This window comes from Thermobia domestica, chromosome 6 (genome assembly GCF_964235325.1).
Source record: "Thermobia domestica chromosome 6, izTheDome1.hap1.1, whole genome shotgun sequence".
In the NCBI taxonomy this organism is placed as follows: domain Eukaryota; kingdom Metazoa; phylum Arthropoda; class Insecta; order Zygentoma; family Lepismatidae; genus Thermobia; species Thermobia domestica.
The window spans coordinates 163629033-163651948 of NC_137459.1; positions in this window are offsets into that span (position 1 = coordinate 163629033).

The window sequence follows — 22916 nt, forward strand, 5'->3', positions numbered from 1 at the left end:
TGCAGTGGCCTCTATGCTTCGCTAAATCATACCGGCAGACATCGAAAAACTAATCTCTTTTCATATACGAGTCATGAAATATTAAAATCCGTCGAAATCTAGAATTGAAATTACTTCACGATCACATTTCTTTTTAATGTTATAGTAGACAGTAAAAGTTCGTTCTACACAAAGTTTGAACTTAAAACTAATACGCTCATTTATCCTCAAAATTGAGCTTTTTAATAAATCCTTCGGTCTACTACAGTTTGAAGTTAAAACTAATACGCTCATTTATCCTCAAAGTTCAGATTTTAATAAACCCTACGGTCTACTACAACGAATCTTTCTTTACACCTAACATTCCCCACATCGAGTTTTCCGTACACCGAATTTTCCTACACCGAGTTTCCTTACATCGAATTTTCCTACACCAAAATTTCCAACACCGAATTTTCCTGTCCCCTTTTTATTTCAGTTATATAATTTCTAGAAAATTAATCTAGAGATAGTAATACATTATCGTGTTTCCATTTTTCATTTGAATTTTTAGAAACTTAAAAACTGCACTTTGGTATTAATTTTTTTTTTCATCACTGTACATAATTTTTGAAAAGTCAAAAAATGTAAGTATGTATAAATAATAATGTGCTAGTGATACTTTATTATAATTTTAAGAACTCAAAATTGCTAATGTAACTGAAATAAAAATGCATTTTAAACAATAAGTTTTCATTAATTTGATTACACAAAATATGAGGAGCATAACTTCAAATGTTATTGGCCTTTTTTCTGTAAATCTACATTAGAAGTTAATCTCGGCACATATATTTTTTATATTTGTCTGAAAAAATGTTAAAAAACGGTTACTCGTGAAGTTTGCCTCTTAAATAGTCATGGTTTAAGAAAAAAAATACCGTTTTTGTTTATAGCTCTAGTCCTACTTACTGAGATATAACACCTACAGACCCTTTTAACAAGCTGCAACAATTATTATTCACATTCTCATAATAATTCAACCGCTAGACGGGTTTACATTCTAGTCTTCATGGACTTTGGTTTAGTCTGAACTTATTGTCTTGTCATAAGATTTGTGCTTCAACACTATCCAAATGCATTATTATTTCCCTTTATATGTTTTTCTTCAATTACGTTCACAATACAAAATACAAAAACGTTTCGAATAATATCCTAACCACTTTCTTGCCTTTCTTTAATTATCTCTAATATTGCTATTTCTGTCCCTTCTTCCGAAAATTTTCTTATAGCTTGATAATTTCTATTTTTTAATGGTTCTTTAGTATTACGTATGTTTCTGCTACAATTAAAGCGAGGGTGTGTGCGTCATTGTTACGAGCATTTGGGTCACTGTTAGAAAAATGTGTGTCACTATTAGAAGTATGTATGAGGGTAAGTCAATAAGTACCTAGGTATGTTCACTCTTGTTCTATTCGTATGCAAGTTGGCTGCACGACTTTCTGTGCTTACAAGCCAACAAAAGGCACCATCTCTTGTGCAAGTTTCAGCATTAGCACTTCAGTTGGCCTTGCACTCTTGCAAAATGAGCATGGCTGCTTCACTGTCCGTTTGCAGCACAGAAGAACAACGTTCCATCAGAAGTTGAAATTCGTAGAAAACTTTAAGCTCAATATGGGGGCAATTTTTCACCTTGGCAAAGTATTTACCAGTGGATTGAAAAGTTCATAAGCATAGAGCAGCAGGAAGGCAATGATAAGAAAGCCGGACACTTGACTTAGAAAGCAAGATTTTATGAATTTGTAAACCTTTTCTCACACATGACAATTCAATTCATTAATTGCGTTTAGGCATCTTTGGCTGAAACAAGCTGGGAAATCTACTTTACAAATAGCTACATTTACATGTTAAAATTGCATGCTAATATAATGATTTTCCTGCCAAATTTTGGAACTTTAAACTTTTCTAACTTCACAATTTACAAAAAAAAAAAGAAAAGTACTGAAATAATTGGCAAATTCTGAAATGTTTGAGACTCGAGCCATCAGAATAACGGAAAGTTAAACATTTGTAACGAGACAACTGAAAAGCAGGTTAAATGGGTGTTCGGCTCGACTACTAAGTCGGACACAGGATAGAAAATCCAAAAGCTGAACTGTCCGGCCAGAAACACCCTACATAAGCAGTCAAAAAGCGTGAAGCACGAGGAAAGAGTAGACCGTTTTTGAACTTCTCAATCCACTGGTAAACACTTAGCCAAGGTAAAACATTGTCCCCATATTGTGATGGAACTCTTCTATAGATTTCAAGTCCTGCAACTGTAGTGGTAACTGAAACTTACCACAAGCGAAAACAATAATGTTATATGTATATATTGGCTTGCGAACTCACAAAACCATGCAGCTAGCAGCTAACATAGAGGCGGTTAGAACAGGAGTGCACATACTTGTTATCTTACCCTCGTATGTCACCGTTATAGCAGGAAACAAATAATAATACGTAAAATCAGCAAATTAACAACATATAAAAGCCACCAGTTACTATGGTCAACGAATGACAATTTTTAAACCATAAAATTCGGTTTCCCCGATTTTCTCGGAAACGACGCATGATAATTATCCTTAGCCATTTAATTTTTCGAGATTGATGTCATATACCCAATATTTAAACAATATAAAGTAAAACTAATCATAATTTTGTGATTGTGTGCTGTCATCTTACTAGTGTCATAATGAAGAGCATGATGGGTAGACTTCAGGATATGTTTCATCATGATAGGGTGAGTGGCTATCGTATAGAATTGATTTTTAGGTTTACAAAATATGCTTTTCTTGAATTTCTCTTTAAGTACTGAACTGAGCCAGATTTACATTCACCCACATCATTTTCTTCAGCTCAGTAAGATGTATCGATTGGCCTATGTTTCATTTTTGAACATTGTTTTTTTCGTTATGCGCTGACTATAGTAATATTTAAATCGTGTTAGTGTGTACTGGTAGGTTAAACTGAACTGACGATTCTCATCCCTTTTTATGTGTAAAGGTAACATTTCAATGTATACCGACAACCAAAAACACATTGAACTAAATAGCTATTTTGCAGTGCGGGATGATTCAACGCAAATGCAAAGCACAACAAAAGGAGAAAATTAGACTCTTCAACACGTTGTGAGAGTTGAGTGACGTCATTTGCTAGTGACTCAATTCCTTTCTGTAAAGTTATCGTCCAGTCCAGAAGCTGCAATTGATGCTGCGCTTAGATGAATATCAATGAATCATCGATGGCTGGACTAAGTGGAGACAGACTCTTCGTGGAAGATAGCCGTTATTATTTTATTCCCGAGACTTCTGGTTCACGTTTAGATAGCAGATCAGGATGTGGGTTTCTCCGATGTGGAGAAATGGTGAAACATGAAAATGTGTTCAGAGAAATAGTTTCAATTCACGTCTTAGATTACGTGGTTTTCTTAAAAGTCAAAGCGTGGGTACTGGTCAGATTTAGTGATTACTAAAAATAGAAATAAATTGACACTTTGAAATAAAGAAGAGTATTTGTGTGTGTTTCTAGAAAAGACATGTATATCGTGAATTCTAAGAAGTATTGAATATATTTTATTCATATACAGTATTTTCCCTACAAAACAGGACGAATCTCTGGATCATTGAATCAAAAGATCCAACATATTTCAATTAAAAAAAAAAAAAAACATTTTGTATGCCTTATATCTGGAGAACTACATACAGTGTAGCTAAACCCAAACTATCACTTAACTCAGCATGATGTGCTAATTCTGTAGAAAATACGAAAACTCGATTTAGAGGCCGTTCAAATATTTTGTGGCCCTGATCCAAAAGATCCAATATATGTTTCAACAATTTTTTTATGCCTTATAGCTGGAGAATTACATATAGTGTATCCAAACCCAAAGTAACAGTTAACCCTGTATAATGTGCTTATTCCGTAGAAAATGCGAAAACTCGTTTTAGGAGCTGTTCAAAAATTGTGTGGCCCCTGATCCAAAAACTAATTATTGACCAAGATCGCAATATTTTGATCTATTCTTTTCTTTTCTAAAATTCTTCTTTACTACCCATCTATTTGCTAGTAGATATCAGGTCAAGGCAACAACAGAAACTATCATAGATATATAAGTTTTATTTCCGAAAGAGAAACAAAAATTATCTCTTATCCATTTGTCTTCAGTTTCCTAAGTTAAACACACATACGAAAAAGAAAGAATGAAAAGAAATGAAAGAAAATACCCGCAAACTTTTTTTTTTGAACAATACAGCGTCAATGAAACGTTTGATCACCACAAATAATGTTATTTGTTGTATTTAATTTAAGACCAAATCATTTTGTTAGGGCTGCTTTCTTTCTGCTTTTTGCTGTTAAAATAATGTACAGTGTAATAACCAAAGAACCGAACCGATAGTGTAATACAAAGAACCGACAACAACGAATCAACTACGTAGTAGTTATGAGCGTCTCCAGAAATTTGTGTAGGATATATTCTGCTAATAAAATTATGATTATATTTGGTAAAGCCTCCGTCTGTTTTAATGAATCCTAAAATCATCATCTTAGTAGTATCTTGTCATGTCCTTTTTATAAATCAAACACAGATAATATATACAGTGATTCTTCCTCTATATTCATGATTTTGGATTTCAGTTCCGAAAAGAAGCATAAAGCCGAAGGATAATAGCTCATGTTATGCTTCGTATCACATTTTAAAAGCTTTCGTTTCTTATAGCTTCGGCGTTGAAGAGGGACATTAATTTCTACTTAATCAATCAATTAATTGTCCATTTCAGTGCCTACGATATTCCTAATATAATGTACTTCTCTGATATACTAATCTCATTTACACTATTCCCTGCATTATCTACTGTTACAAGTAATTTTGCTTCGTTTAAAAACTATAATATCCACTCAGAATAAAAAAACAAAAACGCAAAAGTAAGACATTGGTAAGTAGGAAATGATGTGTTTAACTTTTTCTTGGCCTTTATCAGATCACTAAATTCTTCGAGGGTAGGGAATTTAGATATTGTAGGTACAAACGTTTCTCTCAGACTGTAAACTGCGGATAATACCGGTGTAGTGCCCAAGATTACTAGAAAGACCTAAAAAATTACACAATCATAAATTATGGTAGTAAAATTTCAATGCATGCTGCATTAAAATATCAGATTAAAATGCTGAGTATACTGCAAAAAAATTGGTAAAGAGTTTATATTATATTGTATATATATATATATATATATATATATATATATATATATATATATATATATATATATATAGTGCAAGAAAACGATTTGGCTAAATTTCAAGACTAACAAAAAACATTTAGGAGTTACTTTTGCAAAAAATCATTTTCCAGGCTTAGAACTGGCGTAAAAAATCTACAAAAATTGGAGAATATTTTGATTTCGAGTACCAGAAAGTGATTTAACTTGGTTTGAACTTCAGCAACGTTAATTTAGGGGCGCCTCTAGATAGAAAGTATTTTGGGAGGATGAGGAAAAAGTAGAACATCATTTTGTATAATCATTTGCATAAACTGAAGCGAATTCACGATTTAAGAGGTGCAAGTGATTGATATATTTAACTAGCTCTTGACCTTGAGAAAATTTATTTAGGAGCAATTTTCTGGAGAATTTTTGCAACTCGAGTGAGATCAAATTTAAATATACAAGCATCTTGAAAATTTAAAAAGAAAAAAAAATCTTACAAACTTACAAATACTTTCTGTACTTTATTCTTCCCCATGCTGTTAGTTGACCTATAATGTCTAGTAACTCTCACCTGAACAAAGTCACACACAAAAGAGATAGTTTCGTCTTTCATTTGACTTTTCCTGTAAAATCAAGGGCACAATCTATAAGGTACGAGCTCACATCAGATTGGGATTAATCTTGACATTGAAACGAAACAATGAAAATGAAACTTTGAAATTACCATTATGAAACTTTTACTTACATTTAACGCACACGGCAACACTCCTTTTCATTTCAATGGAGCTACTTAAAGCAAGACTTAAACAAGAACAATCCTCGAACTACACAAGTCGTGGAAACGAACATTTGCAGTGCTATTGACAACATTAACACTTCTACTCTTCGTAAAGTTGCTGCCAACATGGTGAAACGTGCGAACCAGTGTTTGAATCTAAACGGGGGGCACTCCCAGTATCTTATAGAGCTGATAACTCATTTCGTGATAATTGCAGCGCTGCCCGGTGCACGTAAGTAAAAGTTTTACCATGATAATTTCAAAGTTTGTTTTTCGTTCTTTTCAGGAATTGCATAATGTAGACAGATCCTTAACACACCTCTTGATGCACTGAAACATCAGCAATGTTGCCAATTCAGAGTGTTAATTTATGAAAACCACGATTTCCCTAGTTCCCCCTTACAGAGGCCTCATCCGATTAGTTATCGGTGGAAACGAAAAATTCTTTTTTTTCTGCTCTATAGTTTACAAGCTCCTCCAACTAAACAAACTGAAAGTTAAGGACAGAACATCCGTACGTATGAATTATGATTCAATTTACCTGTTTTGCAAAAAAAAAAAAAAAAAAAAAAATTGATTTACACCTTCGGTTACACCTGGCAACACTGTGTGGCTCCTAGTAAACTTCAATCGTTGCTTCCTAGTTTGAAATATATACATGAACAAGGCTTTATTTTGATATAATCATTATTTGTGTATCGTTTCAGGTTCAAAAGTTGTACTCCAGGTTGCGTTGTATATTGCACACCCTGTATATTGGAAAACAAAAGATCCATAGATGAAACTCATGAATGGAGATCAGACTTGGCATAGTGGTAGCACTTAACTTATTATATAAAAGCATGAAATATTGTATTTTGCGAGATACGGTTCCCGAGTTATGGTCGGTTAAATTTTGTGTCATAATTTCGAAAATCAAAATTCGTATATAGGTATGTGTAAATTTCTCGATCGGGATCAAATTAGTCATGTTGGTAGACCTGGAGCTGCTACATAAGTGTTTAAAACACTATGTAGTGGAGGCGTTTGGTTTCCAAACTGTAGGCGGTCAAATTTTACGCCATATTTTTGAAAACGAGAACCCATAAAAGAAGTCACCTGATCAGGATCAAACTTATGATGGTAATGAACTTTGATCTGTTTATTAGTGACGGAAATATAATATTGGGCAGCTTCGGTTTCTCGAGTTATTGGCAATCGAATTTCTAAATCATTGGACACAACAAAAGCATAATATACACCGTTCATAGCAGTTAAGGTTGGTCAGTCTTGGGCAGAAAAAAAAAGTTTTAAAAAATCTAATGAAGGATGATATTTTTTTTATGATTATACATATTTCACTTGTAATAATTATGAAGTGTACAATATTACTTCTTATGCTTAGGAGGGGTCTCGGGACGTCTGAGACATCCTAGGCACGCCATTGCGAACATAATTGCGCGAAGCCACCAAGTCAGGAAAGTAGGGTTATATGGCCAGTTTCTTCTTCCTTTGGTTCCAAACGGTACACCAAAAACTAATAAAAAAAACTTCCAATGGAATGACATAGTGACGAAATTATGCGCACCGAGTATATACGAGGAGCAGAGTAATTATAACTTCACTAGATGTTTACTTGCATGTATAAATTAATGGGTCTATGTATTTTGTGACCAAAGTTTGCATGGTGGTAGACTTTGGTATGTTACATAACAGTGAGAAATACTATGCTGTATAAGCTTCGGGTTCCTGAGACTTGGGTAATCAGATTTTCCGTCATAATTTCGAAAACAGGAATCTGAAACACGTTCACTTTTGGCATGACGATAGAACTTGAAATAGTGTCTACTTTATAATTGTGTGAAATATTATACTGTACAGAATTACGGTTCCCGAGTTATGGGAAAACAAATTTTAAGTCATTTTTTATTTCAAAAGAAAAGCAGATAATATAAATAAATCATTCGATCGGGATTAAAATTGACATTGTGGTTTGCTAAATAAACGTGTGAAATATTGTGCTGTAAAAGATTACGTTTCCCTAGTTATGATCAGTCAAATTTAGCGTAATATTTTCGAAATGAAAAATCAACATAATGTGTAAAACAGTGATGACCAAATTCTTTAAACTAAGAGGCCACATCATAGAAATTTCTATGTGGCGAGGGTCGCAAACTCATATGGTACATTACGTTTTAAATATACACCCATCACGCCCTAGCCCAGAAATCGTCAAGCTTACGGGTGTCTATTAAAACACCGATAATCAAAACACAGAGGAATTGGTTGCTGTGGAAGCAGTTTCCGAGTGAACAAACATATAGGTCTTTCTCTAATATTAGACGGCACTCGAAATATCTCCTCCGTCTGAAATATACGAATTATGTAGATAACCTATCAAGTCAATTGACCTCTCAACCGAATAGCTTTCGGATGCTCATAAATTCCCGAAGACAAAAACCCCGTATCCCGCTAGAAATTGAATACAACTTAAATAGTTTTGAGAGGAAATATATATATATTGCCTTTAATGAGTATTTTTGCAATAGCTTTTCTAAGCATGGAACTACTCCCTCCTTGCCTAAGATCCAACCTGTGGGTTCGCACTCGCCGACCTCAATTACCACCTCTCCCAATGAAGTGAAGTGAGCTATCATCATATCTTCACTATCTTCTTGCCGTTCTTCTGGTCCCGACAATATCAGCACAGTTTTTCTTTGTAACACAACGCACTCTATTGCCCCCCCCCCCTTGTCGCTATTATCCAACTGATGTTTCTCGGAAGGTACCTCTCCAAACTTGTGAAAAGCTTCCAATATTATAGTCCGGAGATAGGAAACAAGTTTCATCCTACAGACCCATTTATTTTCTTTCTTCTGTGTCTATTCTCTGCAAATAATAATAATAATAATAATAATAATAATAATAATAATAATAATAATAATAATAATAATTAAAGATAGATTTTACAGCTTTGTCAAACCTTTTTAAAGAAGCTCTCCGCATGGTTTACTTCCTGGACGTTCATGTCTAGCTAACTTATAAGTTTTAGTCACCCACGTGGTACAAGCAATTACGGCTAACTCCGAGCTTGATGTTTACTTTGACTTTTTAAAGGCTTTTGACACAATAAACACCAATGGGGGCGCGGTGGCTCAGTGGTAGAGCGTTCACCTCTGGTGCTTGGGGTCCCTGGTTCGATCACAGCTCGCGCCGTGTGGACTTTGTGGTGGACAAACACCGTGCTCGTGGGTTTTCTCGGGGTTCTCCTGTTTCCTCCCACTTTCTTCATTCCACCATTTATCATCTCTCATCATCGCCGTCTCCTTTAGCCTAACCGGCATAACCGTGGGACGTAAAACTTTCATTTCATTTCATTTCACAATAAACACCAAGTTGCTTCTTTACAAACTTTCTAATAGATATAATATTCATGGACAGATTCTCTCTTTCCTGGATTGTTACCTCTCGTGAGAGAACAACGCGTTACTCTTCCTGGACCCTTATCTGGAGTCCCTCAGGGAAGCGTGCTGAGTCCACTTTTGTTCTTACTGTATATGGACGATCTACCTACCACCTTTTAATCCTCTTCATCAAATATTCTGCTTTTTGCTGATGACTGTAAGCTCTTTAGAGTCATTAACTTTGTAGATGATTCTTCGTTACTTCAAGCTGACATGGATTTGCTAAGTAACTGGTGTACTATCTGGAATTTAGCTTTAAATCCCAACAAATGTTCTATCCTTTCTATCTCTTTAAAAAAGAATGTTCTTCTTCAGACTTACAATATCAACAATATACCTGTTAAACGTGTGTCATCTCAAAAAGATCTAGGAGTTGTTTTTGATGAACTCTCCCCTACGGATCACATCTCATCGATCTTATCCAGAGCTATGAAAGTACTTGGTCTACTTTATAGATTTCCCGAAATACAGTCTCCCTGACCTTACATGTTTTATAAGGCTTATATTTCACCAATCATTGAATATTGTTCACCCGTATGGAATATGGCAGTACCCACTAACTTATCATGCATTGACTCGGTCTTAAACTTCTTTATAGCCATAGTTAGATTTAGAATTCCTGAGTTACGTAACCACACGAGACAAGAAATAATTTTTCAATGAACTTAAGGTGCATTTCGCCAGCCCCCCCACCTTGGAGTTTCGAAAAAAAACCTATGGCAATCGTTTGTGCTACGTTTGTGCCGGAATGTACCGCAAAAATTTTCGTTTGTACCACTTCCGGTACGAAGTTATAATAGTTTTAAAGTGGGGGGGCTGGGGAAACGGCAGCCCCCCCACCTTGGAATTTCGAAACGAAACCTATGGCAATCGTTTGTGCTAGGTTTGTGCCGGAATGTACCGCAAAAATTTTCGTTTGTACCACTTCCGGTATGAAGTTATAAGGGTTTTAAAGTGGGGGGCTGGGGAAACGGCAGCCCCCCCCCACCTAGGAATTTCAAAACAAAACCTATGCCAATCGTTTGTGCTACGTTTGTGCCCTAATGTACCGCAAAAATTTTCGTTTGTACCACTTCCGGTACGAAGTTATAAGGGTTTTAAAGTGGGGGGGGGCTGGAGAAACGGCAGCCTCCAAACTTGGAATTTCGAAACAAAACCTATGGCAATCGTTTGTGCTACGTTTGTGCCGGAATGTACCGCAAAAATTTTCGTTTGTACCACTTCCGGTACGAAGTTATAAGGGTTTTAAAGTGGGGGGGGCTGGAGAAACGGCAGCCTCCAAACTTGGAATTTCGAAACAAAACCTATGGCAATCGTTTGTGCTACGTTTGTGCCGGAATGTACCGTAAACATTTTCGTTTGTACCACTTCCGGTACGAAGTTATAAGGGTTTTAAAGTGGGGGGGTTGGAGAAACGGCAGCCTCCAAACTTGGAATTTCGAAACAAAACCTATGGCAATCGTTTGTGCTACGTTTGTGCCGGAATGTCCCACCCAACACAAGTACATACTGATCATGTGTAAAGAATGTTCCTCGAGGTACATTGGAATGTACATGATAGGTACGTGAATAGAGCAATCATGTGAAATACACATGTAAGGAATAAGGTTACTTCCGCCCAAAAGTACGTGCATGACACATACCGAGGAATGTATCTATTATGTGTATATCACGTACCGTGTATGTACTTGACACATTTACTGGTCATTGGCATGTGCCAGGAATGTACTAGGCATGTCAGTAATGTTCCTTAGGGCAGTGCTATGCAACTGGGGGTGCGAGTACTTAAATACTAGAACCTTAACGCTTCATTTTTACGTTCGAATTTAGAAGCTTGTACTTTTAAAAAAAGCCAAGCAACTAACTCTGAAAATATATGCCCTCCTCCGGCATCTGTGTGGCAATTTAACTATCTATTAAAATACTACAGTAACATTTACGAGCGATTTTTTTTTTTTTTTGCTAGCCGTAGGCTAGCGTCCTTTTAGAGGGCTACACCCTCTCTGAGGTGAGAGAATTTTAGGAATTGTGGTAGAGGAAGAAGGCATGGCTGGGCTAAGAGGAATTTATTAATTTTTATTTATTTTTCAGAACTAGGACATTATGACCTTTGCGATCATAATCATATGTAAATGGTAGGAGGAGTTCTACATAAATATATGAACATAACGTAAAGAACATAACATAAAGAACATAGCATATTATTGGACTGAACATAAATAAGGAAATGATAGAAATATACATAAATGAGATAATCACGAGAAAATTTAAGCACAAAAATTAAGATGTGATAAAGTAAATAAGTAGACAAAGAGTAAAACGTTACTATACAGGTATATGATTATTGATTAAGTGAAATGATCCTGGAAAGTTAGACTACCAAATTGATGGAATTGAGAATGAGAGATGGAGCGATGTGCGATACACAGGACAACACAGGGTACGTTAGTAAGACAAATGTGTGTTATCTTCTGCCTAGGGGCATCTCTAGGCTGATGAAGACGGAGGGAGCCCTGTTAGAAACAAGAGGTGTTACTGTGCAGTGAAGGATGGAAAGATGTGAGGTAGATGAGCATGGACTTGGTAGTCTTCGAGCAGATACAAATCCGGATGGTTAGGTGGTAGAGTGTAGCGGTATAAAGTGAAAAGCAGACTGAGTGGAGAATGGGCATAGCGAGCACGGACAGGGTGGAGTTCATGATGGCGCATAGTATCCATGAGTAAAGGATGGTGAGAGGTATATCGGACAGTGATGAATTTCAGCCTAAGAGATTCAATATGGTGTGTGATGCTTGGAAAAGTGATAAGATCATATAGTGCTCGGGTCGGACTGGGGAGCTGTATGCGATGTGCGATTCGGAATGCATGACGTTCTAGTATGCGCAGTTTTTCGTAAAAGGTGGGTGGAGCAGCAATCCAAGCAGGAAAACCGTACGTAAGAACCGGGCGCAGGAAAGCTTTGTACGTATTGAGAACTGTATGTGGTTTAAGGCCCCAGGTAGTGCCGGTGAGGCGTTTGAGAAGATTCAAACGTTGGTAAGCTTTGGCCACGACCTTCTGAAGATAGGGTTTCCATGTGAGATGTGTATCATAGATTATGCCAAGATAGGTAACTTTGCGAGTAGGAGCTATGAGAGTATCATGAACGTGAAGAGAAAGCAATGATGGGTTTCTGTGGACTTTGGAGCGTTTGCGTGGTGGAATGAAAGTGATGGCTTGTGTTTTGGTCGCATTTATAGAGAGACTCCACTTAGTGCACCAGCGAGTGAAACGGTTAATAGCTTCCTGCAGGTCCTGATTTATCTGGCGAATAGTCTTTCCTAAGGCCAGCAATGCTGTGTCATCTGCATATTGAAAAAGATATATATCAGGAGGAAGTGGAGGAAAATCTGCTACAAAAAGTATATATAAAAGAGGTGAGAGAGCTGAACCTTGAGGTACACCCGACAAAAGAAAAATGGGATGAGATAACTGCCCATTAATGGAGACGTAAGAGATGCGACCAACCAGAAAGTGATAGATGAAACGAATATAAGCAACGGGAAGTTTAAGTTGATTGAGCTTGTAAAGAAGTGCCAGGTGCCAAACTTTGTCAAAGGCTTTTTCCAGGTCAAACAACAGAAGGCAAGATGGTTTGATGGAATTATAATGGGAGGTGATGAGACTGGTGAGGCGAAGAAGCTGATCGTTAATTGAATATGAAGGGCGAAATCCTGCTTGGTGAATGGGAAGAAGATGTTTAGTTTCGAGATAGGGATGTAATCTTTTAACGATGATGCGCTCCAAGACTTTACTAAAAGTGGATGTCAGCTGGATAGGACGGTAAGAGGATGTATCACTAGGAGGCTTGTTAGGCTTCAGAAACATGAGTGTTTTGGAAGTTTTCCAGTCTGTCGGGAAAAAGCCGGTTCGAAGGATGAATGTGTAGATGAGTGCAAGAAGATTGAGAAGCAATAATGGACCTTCTTTAATGTGGCGATATGTAATATTATCAAAGCCTGGGGCGGAATTTCTTTTACGATTAACAACAGCCAGGATTTCAGCGGTAGTAACAGATGTAGTAAGAGGATGATGCGGAAGGGAATGAGTGACGTCGGGCTGTAAGTGAGGAGATGCGAGATTCAGGCGATCTGTTGGATGTGGAGTGATGAGAGTGGAGGATGCCGCAGGTGTAAAAATATCTTGCAAATAGTCTGCAAAGGCGTTAGCTTTCTCCAGATCAGTTTGGAGTGGTACATTATTATGAAGAAGAGGGTAAGAAGGCTTGGTGTACTTGCCACAGAGAGCATTGAATCGTTTCCAGAATTTGGTTGGGTGACTGGTTTCGTTGAGATTATTGCAGGTCTTCACCCAATTCCGCAGTTTGTACGCTTTGATGTAATTGCGAACAGTGCGTTGTAGTTGAGTGTGATGATGGAGGGTTTCAGGGTTCCTAGTACGGAGGTAATCACGGTATAGCTGACGGGAGCGACGAATCATGGATAAGTATTGAGGTGGAAGATGTGGTTTATAGGGAGTAGAGTAAGTAGTCGGAATATACAGTTCGGAGGCACGGCTAAGAGTCGAGTTTATAGTAGTGATGCTGTCGTAAAGTTGCTCTTCTGTAGCAGGTGGTGTGTGATGTTGTAAAGACAGAGATGTAGTCGCGGTATTTGTGCCAATCAGCTTTATCGTATCGAAGTGTTGGGCGTGGAGGTGGTAGATGAGCAGATTTAGTGGCCTGGGTATGACGATACGTCAGCTTAATAGGTGCGTGATCACTGCCAAGTAGTGCTAGAACGTCAACGGTGCAATGGGAAGCAAGAGTATTGGATGTGATTACTATATCAGGAGTTGTCTGAGAAACAGGGCGAGATGGGGATGGTAAAGCATGAATGATGCCTGTTGTATTTGAACCAACAAATTGCGTGAACATGGTACGTTCGTTATCTGAACGACTATGAAGATTTATATCTGCCATGATGATGTAATGCTTATATGTATTGGATATATCTTGTAGAAAATTAAGAGGAATCGGATGACCTGGTCTGATGTAAATAGTAATGAGTGTGATGGCTATACTCGGGAAATATAATGTAGTTATTACGTGCTCAGGGAGATTGAGAATTGGGCTAGAATGACGTCTATATGGAAGGTTGTGGTAAAAGCCGATTGCTGCTCCACCGTTTGCTCGCTGAGCGGGAAGGGTGTTGTCACAACGGAGGATGTTATAGCGTGCTATATGGCTAGTATCCGATCGTTTGAAAAAGGTTTCATTGAGTAGAAATGCATTTACTTTTTCTTCTAGTAGAAGCGTTTCGAAGAGAAGTTTGTTTTTGAAAAAGGATCGGATATTAAGAAAGAGAAACACTAAAGCCATGATGATATGCAGTAAGAGTTGGCTGTTAAGAAGAAGTCGGAAGATGTGACGTATGAAAATGAGCATCGGTATTAGAGTATGTTGCGTTGAAAGAGACGTGGAAGATGATACGGGCAGCGTGGATGATTTGTTGGAGGATGTGTGGACGGATAAAAGGGTGAATGTTCTGCAAGGCAAGTGTGGTAAATGCGAGAAGTTTATCTATGGTAACGGGAGTTGAATCAATGGGGAAATCAGTGTTGGTTGACGAATCATGGGTTCTGAGGGGTGCTACCAATTCAGGACGAGTAGTTTCAGGTTGAGGTTTTCTTTTGCATCTGTAACTATAGGTAGGATGTTGTTCGTTGCACGTAGCACAACGGGGTGGAAGTTCTAAATTTGGACACGTACGTGTAGGGTGAGTGCCTGTGCAGTAGCCGCATATAGCAGTGTTGCGACAGTTGGCAGTGGTATGCTGATTATATGCTTGGCACCTTTCGCAGCGAAGCGGAAGTGGCGGGGATGACCGCGAAGGTTCCACACGATGACGTCTTTTGTAGATCAGAGCACCGTGCGCAAGCATGGTGTCAATTGTCTCTTGCGAAGATGTTAAAACGCGCATCATATAAGTGGGCCCCTGATCGTTTCGGATGCGAAGTACTTTCGTGATGGTGAAGCCCTCCAATTTCAACTCTTCGGAAACTTCTTCGTCCGTGTATGTGGGATCAACACCCCTAATAACAACGGAGAGAAGAGGAGGCTTTTTCGGAGGTGGTGGTTGTTTACGGCGAGAGGAACTGAGTGTCTCGATCTTAGCGTTCTTTCCAAAGATTTCAAAAGATGCCTTGTTGCGGATAGTAGTAGCGAATTGTGGATCTGTGGATTTAAGTATTATCCCGTTGCGGGATTTAACGACTTGAGTAAGATTGATACTCGGAAGGTATTTCCGAAGTTGAAGAACTACGTACTTGACATTGTCGTATTTCGGATCAAAGTTTTGTAGAAGAAAAGAATGAAGCTCTGGTCCTGGTGGGATGACTTGATGAAATGACGATGAAGAATGAGCAATTTCTGCGTCCATGATAGCTGAAGTTGTTTGATTTAGATGCTGTTTCTTAGCTGGCGGTGAGTTTATTAAACGCTCAGCATAGCTCTCGGAACGGATTGGCGATCGCGATCGACTGGAGGCGTTCGAGACGGTGGACGAGACGGTATTTGGTGGTTCAGAAGCTCTGCGATGTCGTGTGCTATCCTTTCGCTTTTCCACCTTTGTGGCTTGAGCCGGTGGGGCGAGGAATACTGGAGGTAGTCCGCCATGCCGACCATCCATCGAAGCCCCAGTGATCTGAGGTGGATTCCGCCATGGAGAGCAGGAAGCGGGCCGAAGCCCCTAGATTGAAAAACGAACGAGATGCAGTGTGTGATGATTATGAAAGTTGATGTAGGTAAGGTGACCCGTTTGGATAGCCACCAAGGTTGGAACAGTTCTCTGGACAAACCCGTAGCACTACACACCCTTGGCTTGATTAGTCTGGAGAGTAGTGCTCAAAGGAATGACGCAGAAAAAAGCCCGGGATGAGGAACAGGAAGGATATCAAAATGCAGCTGTTCTGACGTCTGGTACGTCACAGCTGTTAAGATCGAATGTAATATCGATCGAGAGTATGTTTACGAGCGACCGAGCTCTAACCTATAATCTTAGCATTCAAACCTTTGATTTACGGTTATTTGTGATTTCACGTTTATAACAAAGACAAATATTTTTAAAAGAGTGTAGTTTAAATAAATTACTGAAATAAATATTTTTCACAAAGTTTATCCTTTTAAATTATTGTTCAAAGGCCTTTGCCTTTAGTAAGCCTTCTCCAAAATACATGCAAATGAATTGTGCTGCCATCTTTGGAGCTCTTTTAAAATACACATATATGTTTCTCGACAATGAGATCTCAGAAACTACAGGCTCTAGAAAGATGACGTTTTCACTGATCGATTGCAAATTTCATGTAGATTGTCCAGTTCTAATTGAATATTTAAAAAACATGGGCACTATTTCTTTAGTACATTTTTACGGGTACATTGGAAGTGTTGAACTTTCAAAAAAAATAAAATAAAACATCACATCCTAATCATTACACATTCCAACACCACACTGTTGTATATAGCGGTTGTATATGTCTCCGACATTTGTTTCATAGCCAAATAATAATGGAAAAGGAAGGATAACCATTTCTCCAGTCTAAGATGAACTTTTTTGGGGAGTGTTTTTCCCAATAAGCACCATATATAACTGACAATATATTAATTTTGTATGTAATGTATTTGCTTATTACATACTGCATGCAAGAAGAAAGAAAACACTGCAGAAAATTGCAAAATGACACACACAATATATTACAATGTGGCTAAACTCAGAAAGTGGCTATAGAAGTGAAAAGCATATGGCTAAAAAGCCACTATTGGCTCTTTGGAAATTATGTGACTAACGACGTTCTCAAAATGGCCAGATCTCGTCACAAAGTGGCTAAATTGGCAACCCTAGTCGCAATACGAAGCAACTTACGCACAACCATGCCATGGTACATGGGGTATGTGCCATTCACATTCCTCACATTCCAGTGAAGCATGTAAAAGTACCTTTCAAGTGTCAGAAATTCCTCGAAAGGCACGTACCTAGCGACACGTGCTATGCATATGAAATGTACATTTTTCAAGTACCAGGTACGTAAACGGTATATATGGAACTTAAATGGCACGTTCCTAGAATGTACCTGGTTGGGTGGGGTACCGCAAAAATTTTCGTTTGTACCACTTCCGGTACGAAGTTATAATAGTTTTAAAGTGGGGGGCTGGGGAAACGGCAGCCCCCCACCTTGGAATTTCGAAACGAAACCTATGGCAATCGTTTCTGCTACGTTTGTGCCGGAATGTACCGTAAACATTTTCGTTTGTACCACTTCCGGTACGAAGTTATAAGGGTTTTAAAGTGGGGGGGCTGGAGAAACGGCAGCCTCAAAACTTGAAATTTTGAACCAGAAACTATGGCATTCGTTTGTGCTACGTTTGTGCCGGAATGGACCGCAAAAATTTTCGTTTGTACCACTTCCGGTACGAAGTTATAAGGGTTTTAAAGTGGGGGGACTGGAGAAACGGCAGCTTCCAAACTTGGAATTTCGAAACAAAACCTATGGCAATCGTTTGTCCTACGTTTGTGCCGCAATGTACCGCAAAAATTTTTCTCTGTACCACTTCCGGTACGAAGTTATAAGGGTTTTGAAGTGGAGGGGCTGCAGAAACGGAAGCCTCCAAACTTGGAATTTCGAAACAAAAACTATGCTAATCGTTTGTGCTACGTTTGTGCCGGAGTGTACCGCAAAAATTTTCGGTTGTACCACTTCCGATACGAAATTGTAAGGGTTTTCAAGTGGCGGGCTGGGGAAACGGCAGACCCCCACCTAGGAATTTCAAAGCAAAATTTATGTCAATCGTTTGTGCTAGGTTTGTGCCTGAATGTACCGCAAAAATTTTCGTTTGTACCACTTCCGGTATGAAGTTATAAGGTTTTAAAGTGGGGGGGCTGGAGAAACGGCAGCCTCCAAACTTGGAATTTCGAAACAAAAACTATGGCAATCGTTTGTGCTACGTTTGTGCCGGAATGTACCGCAAAAATTTTCGTTTGTACCACTTCCGGTATGAAGTTATAAGGTTTTAAAATGGGGGGGCTGGAGAAACGGCAGCCTCCAAACTTGGAATTTCGAAACGAAACCTATGGCAATCGTTTGTGCTACGTTTGTGTCGGAATGTACCGCAAAAATTTTCGTTTGTACCACTTCCGGTACGAAGTTATAAGGGTTTCAAAGTGGGGGAGCTGGAGAAACGGCAGCCTCCAACCTTGGAATTTCGAAACAAAACCTATGCCAATCGTGTGTGCCGGAATGTACCGCAAACATTTTCGTTTGTACCACTTCCGGTACGTAGTTATAAGGGTTTTAAAGTGGGGGGGGGGCTGGAGAAACGGCAGCCTCCAACATTGGAATTTCGAAACAAAACCTATGCCAATCGTGTGTGCTACGTTTGTGCCGGAATGTACCGCTAAAATTTTCGTTTGTTCCACTTCCGGTACGAAGTTATATGAGTTTTCAAGAGGGGCTGTGGTAACGGCAGCCCCGCACCCAGTAACTTCGAAATGAAACCTACGCCCACTCTTTGCACTACTTTTGAACAGGAACGTTTCGCTAAACTCTTTTCTGTACCACTTCCGGTACAAAGATACGAGAGTTTCAAGCTACGGGGCTGCCGTTTTGATGCCCCCTCGGAATTTCGAAACGATACCTATGCAAATCGTTTAACAACATTTGTGTCGGAATGTATCGCAAACATTTTTGTATGTATCATTTCCAGTACAAAAGTATGACAGTTTTAACTAGGGGGCTGCCGTTTCCAGAACCCCCCATCTTGGAATTTCGAGATAAGACTATGTCAATCGTTTGTGGTACGTTTTTACCGGAATGTACCGCAAAAAAAAAAATTACGTGCCTGAAGTTGGCCCCCCACCTCTCCCAAATCACACCAAACGTTGCACATCGTTAATGCATCGTTAGTGCACGTTAGTGCATTTAGAACTAACGTTAGTGCTATCAGCGTTTACGAGATATTGAAGATTTTGGTTTGGGACCTACTTCATATGAAGTTAGCCCCCACCCATCTTTATGCAGACAGATTTTCACTAAATTTATCGCATCGTTAGTGCATCGTTATTGCACTTAAACACACTAAGCACTACCGTAAGTGCTACCATATTTGGGATTATTCAAGATTTTTGGTGGGGGGCAACTTCAGAAATATCAAATTCCATACAAAGTGTCAGTATTTTCAGGAATCAGTAACGAATGCACTAATTACTTTGTTAGTGCTTGAAGAGGGCGCAAATTCACGCTGACCACCAAAGATATTATACTTGTAGCACCTACACTAATTAAGCACTAACGTTAGGGGTTGGTGCACGAAGAAGCACTAACGATGCACTAAGGATTGTACTGGAAATGATCATTAGTGCTTTTTAATTTGGCAGAAATTTGACACAGTGAAAAACTCCCCTTAAATTTCTTATGTGAGTTTCCTGAGATGTAACTGGCCATAACTACACTAATAGTGAAGCACTAACGAAAACAGCTCTAATTTTTTCGTTATTGGTTGAAGTGGGGCGCCAAGTTCATGAAAGCTTCCAAAGGTTTTTTTACTTGTAGGACCTACATTAATGAAGAACTAACGTTAGGTGTTAATGCACTAAGAAACACTAACGATTTCAGTAGAAGAGGTCATTAGTGCTTTTGATTTTGGCGGAAATTTGACGCAATGAAAAATTCCACATGAATCTCTTATGGGATTTTTGTGGCATATAATTGGCCATATCTACATCAATAGTTAAGCATTAACGGAACTATGAGTGTTTTGCAGAAGCGCTAACGATACATTAACGAATGGACTTATTTTTCGTTACTGCTTGAAGTGGGAACCAAGTTCACGCTGGCCCGCAAAGGTTTCTTACTTGTAGCACCTACACTAATGAAGCACGAAACTTAGGTGTTGGTGCACTAGGAAGCACTAATATTACAAGGAAAGAAAACTTTCGAATTTATCGTGAACTTAGCCCCCACTACAAGCACTAACGAAAAAATTAGTTTTATACGTTAGTGCATTGTTAGTACTTCTAGAAGATACAAGTAGTTTCGTTAGTGTTTCACCATTAGTGTAGAAATGGCCAATTATAAGTCTCAAAACTCCCATAAGAAACGCATGGGGAATTATTCATTGTATCAAATTCCCATCTCATTCAAAAGCACTAATTACCTCTGTTAGTGCAATTGTTAGTGCATCGTAATTGCTTCTTAGAGCACAAACACCTAACGTTAGTGCTTCATTAGTGTAGGTGTTACAAGTAAAAAACCTATGGAGAAGTCAGCGTGAATTTCGCACCGACACTTTAAGCACTAACGGAAAAAATAGTCCAATTCGTTAGTGCTTCTATAAAGCACTAACAATTTCGTTAGTGTTCACTATTAGTGTAGTTATGGCCAATTACATATCACGAGACTCACAAGAAATTTAGGCAAATTTTTCATTGAATCAGATTTCCGCCAAATTCAAAATCACTAATGATCTCTTCTAGAGCGATCGTTAGTGCATTGTTAGTGCTTCTTAGCGCATCTACACCTAAGGTTAGTGCTTCATTAGTAAATGTGCTACAATTAAAATACCTTTTGAGGCCAGAGTGAACTTAGCGCCCCCACTTCAAGCACTAACTAAAACTTAGTGCCATTCGTTAATGCAATGGTAGTGCTTCTGGAAAACACTAACAATTTATTTATTTATTTATTTATTTATTTATTTATTGAAACAGAACACAACAGGTATTATACCCAATTACAGTGTTCATCTTTCATGAAATAATATCTTTACAATTTCCCTTTTAAACCTTGTGAGGCAATCAGCGTAAATATCTATATTATTTGTAATTTTTAAGAGTCTGTTGTAGGTTGCACTAATCCTCCATGTTGGCGACTTATTTAGGATATTAGTCCTTGCTTTTGCACAATAAAATAAGTTATAGTTTTCTGGACGTGTTTTCCTGCCTGGAACGCTTATTTGAAAGCTCGAAAGCAATTCGTTGCAGTCTAACTTATTATTAAGTACCTTGTACAAAAATATCATGTCAGATAACGTTCTTCTTTGTTTGAGGGTTAGAGTTTTAAAATTCCTATTTAATGAATTAGTGTTTTCAGTTCTTGGGAAAATGTTTGTTTCCTTATATACAAGATATCTAAGAAATTTGGACTGGATTTTTTCTATTTTTAGTGAGTTAATTTTTGTATCTGGGTTCCATACAAGCGTCGCGTATTCCAGTTTGGATCGAACGTAAGTTTGATACAATTTATGAAGTGTAGCAGGTTTACGAAACTCCCTACTAATTCTTAGAATAAACCCAAGATTTCTGTTCGCTTCATTTATTATGTTATCAATATGAGGTTCAAATGTAAATTTCGTATCATACATTACTCCTAAATCATTGACAGTACTTACAACGGGTAGTTGAGTTTCACTAATTGAATATTTAAATTGCACTGGTATTTTACGTTTTGTAATACTCATGATTTTACATTTACTAATATTTACATTCAAAAAATTACTTTGACACCATTGCACCACTGAATTTATGTCTTGTTGAAGTTGATTACAGTCATTTATGGAATTTATACATCTAAAAAGTTTGAGATCATCGGCATACAACAATTTGTGGGAATACGTTATACATCTAGGAAGATCATTTATAAATATTACAAATAGTAGTGGACCCAAATTTGACCCTTGTGGAACACCAGATAGTTGTAAGTATTCGGTTGACTTGTATCCCTTATATACAACGAACTGCCTTCGGTCTCTCAAATACGATTCGAACAGCCCAATTAACTCTGCGGAGAAGTTAAATTGACGAAGTTTCTCTATTAGTACCTTGTGATTTACTCTATCAAATGCTTTCGCAAAATCGGTGTAGATAATATCTACTTGACCACCTTGATCTAGGGTTCTTGCTACAAAATTGTTAAGAACACTGAGATTTGTGACTGTCGATCTACCCTGGACGAAACCATGCTGGTATTCTGAAATTGATAGTTTTATGTGATTTTCAATCCGTTTATAAATAATAGATTCAAAAACTTTAGCAAAAGTACTCAATATTGATACAGGCCTATAATTTTGAATATCTTTACCATTATTAGACTTAGGAATGGGACAGACTTTTGTTATTTTCCATTTACTGGGGAATTTACAAGTAGAAATAATTAGATTGAATAAAATATAGAGTGGAAGTAGAAAGTGTTCTTCACATCCCTTTATTATATAATCTGGAATACCATCAGGTCCTATCGTTCCTTTCCCCTTCAGTTTTCTTATTGCTTTTTTAATTTCAGTCATCTCAATTTTTAGAATCCTTAATTTGTCCAGTGTCTCATATGAGCTGTTACTATTATTACTGCTATCCATGATATCTTCGTTATTATAGACTGACTGAAAATATGTAGCAAATGAATTTGCAATCTCGTCATTACTAACTAATTCTTGGCTATTGTATGTCAGCGTGTTACAATTAAGGTGTTGGGTCT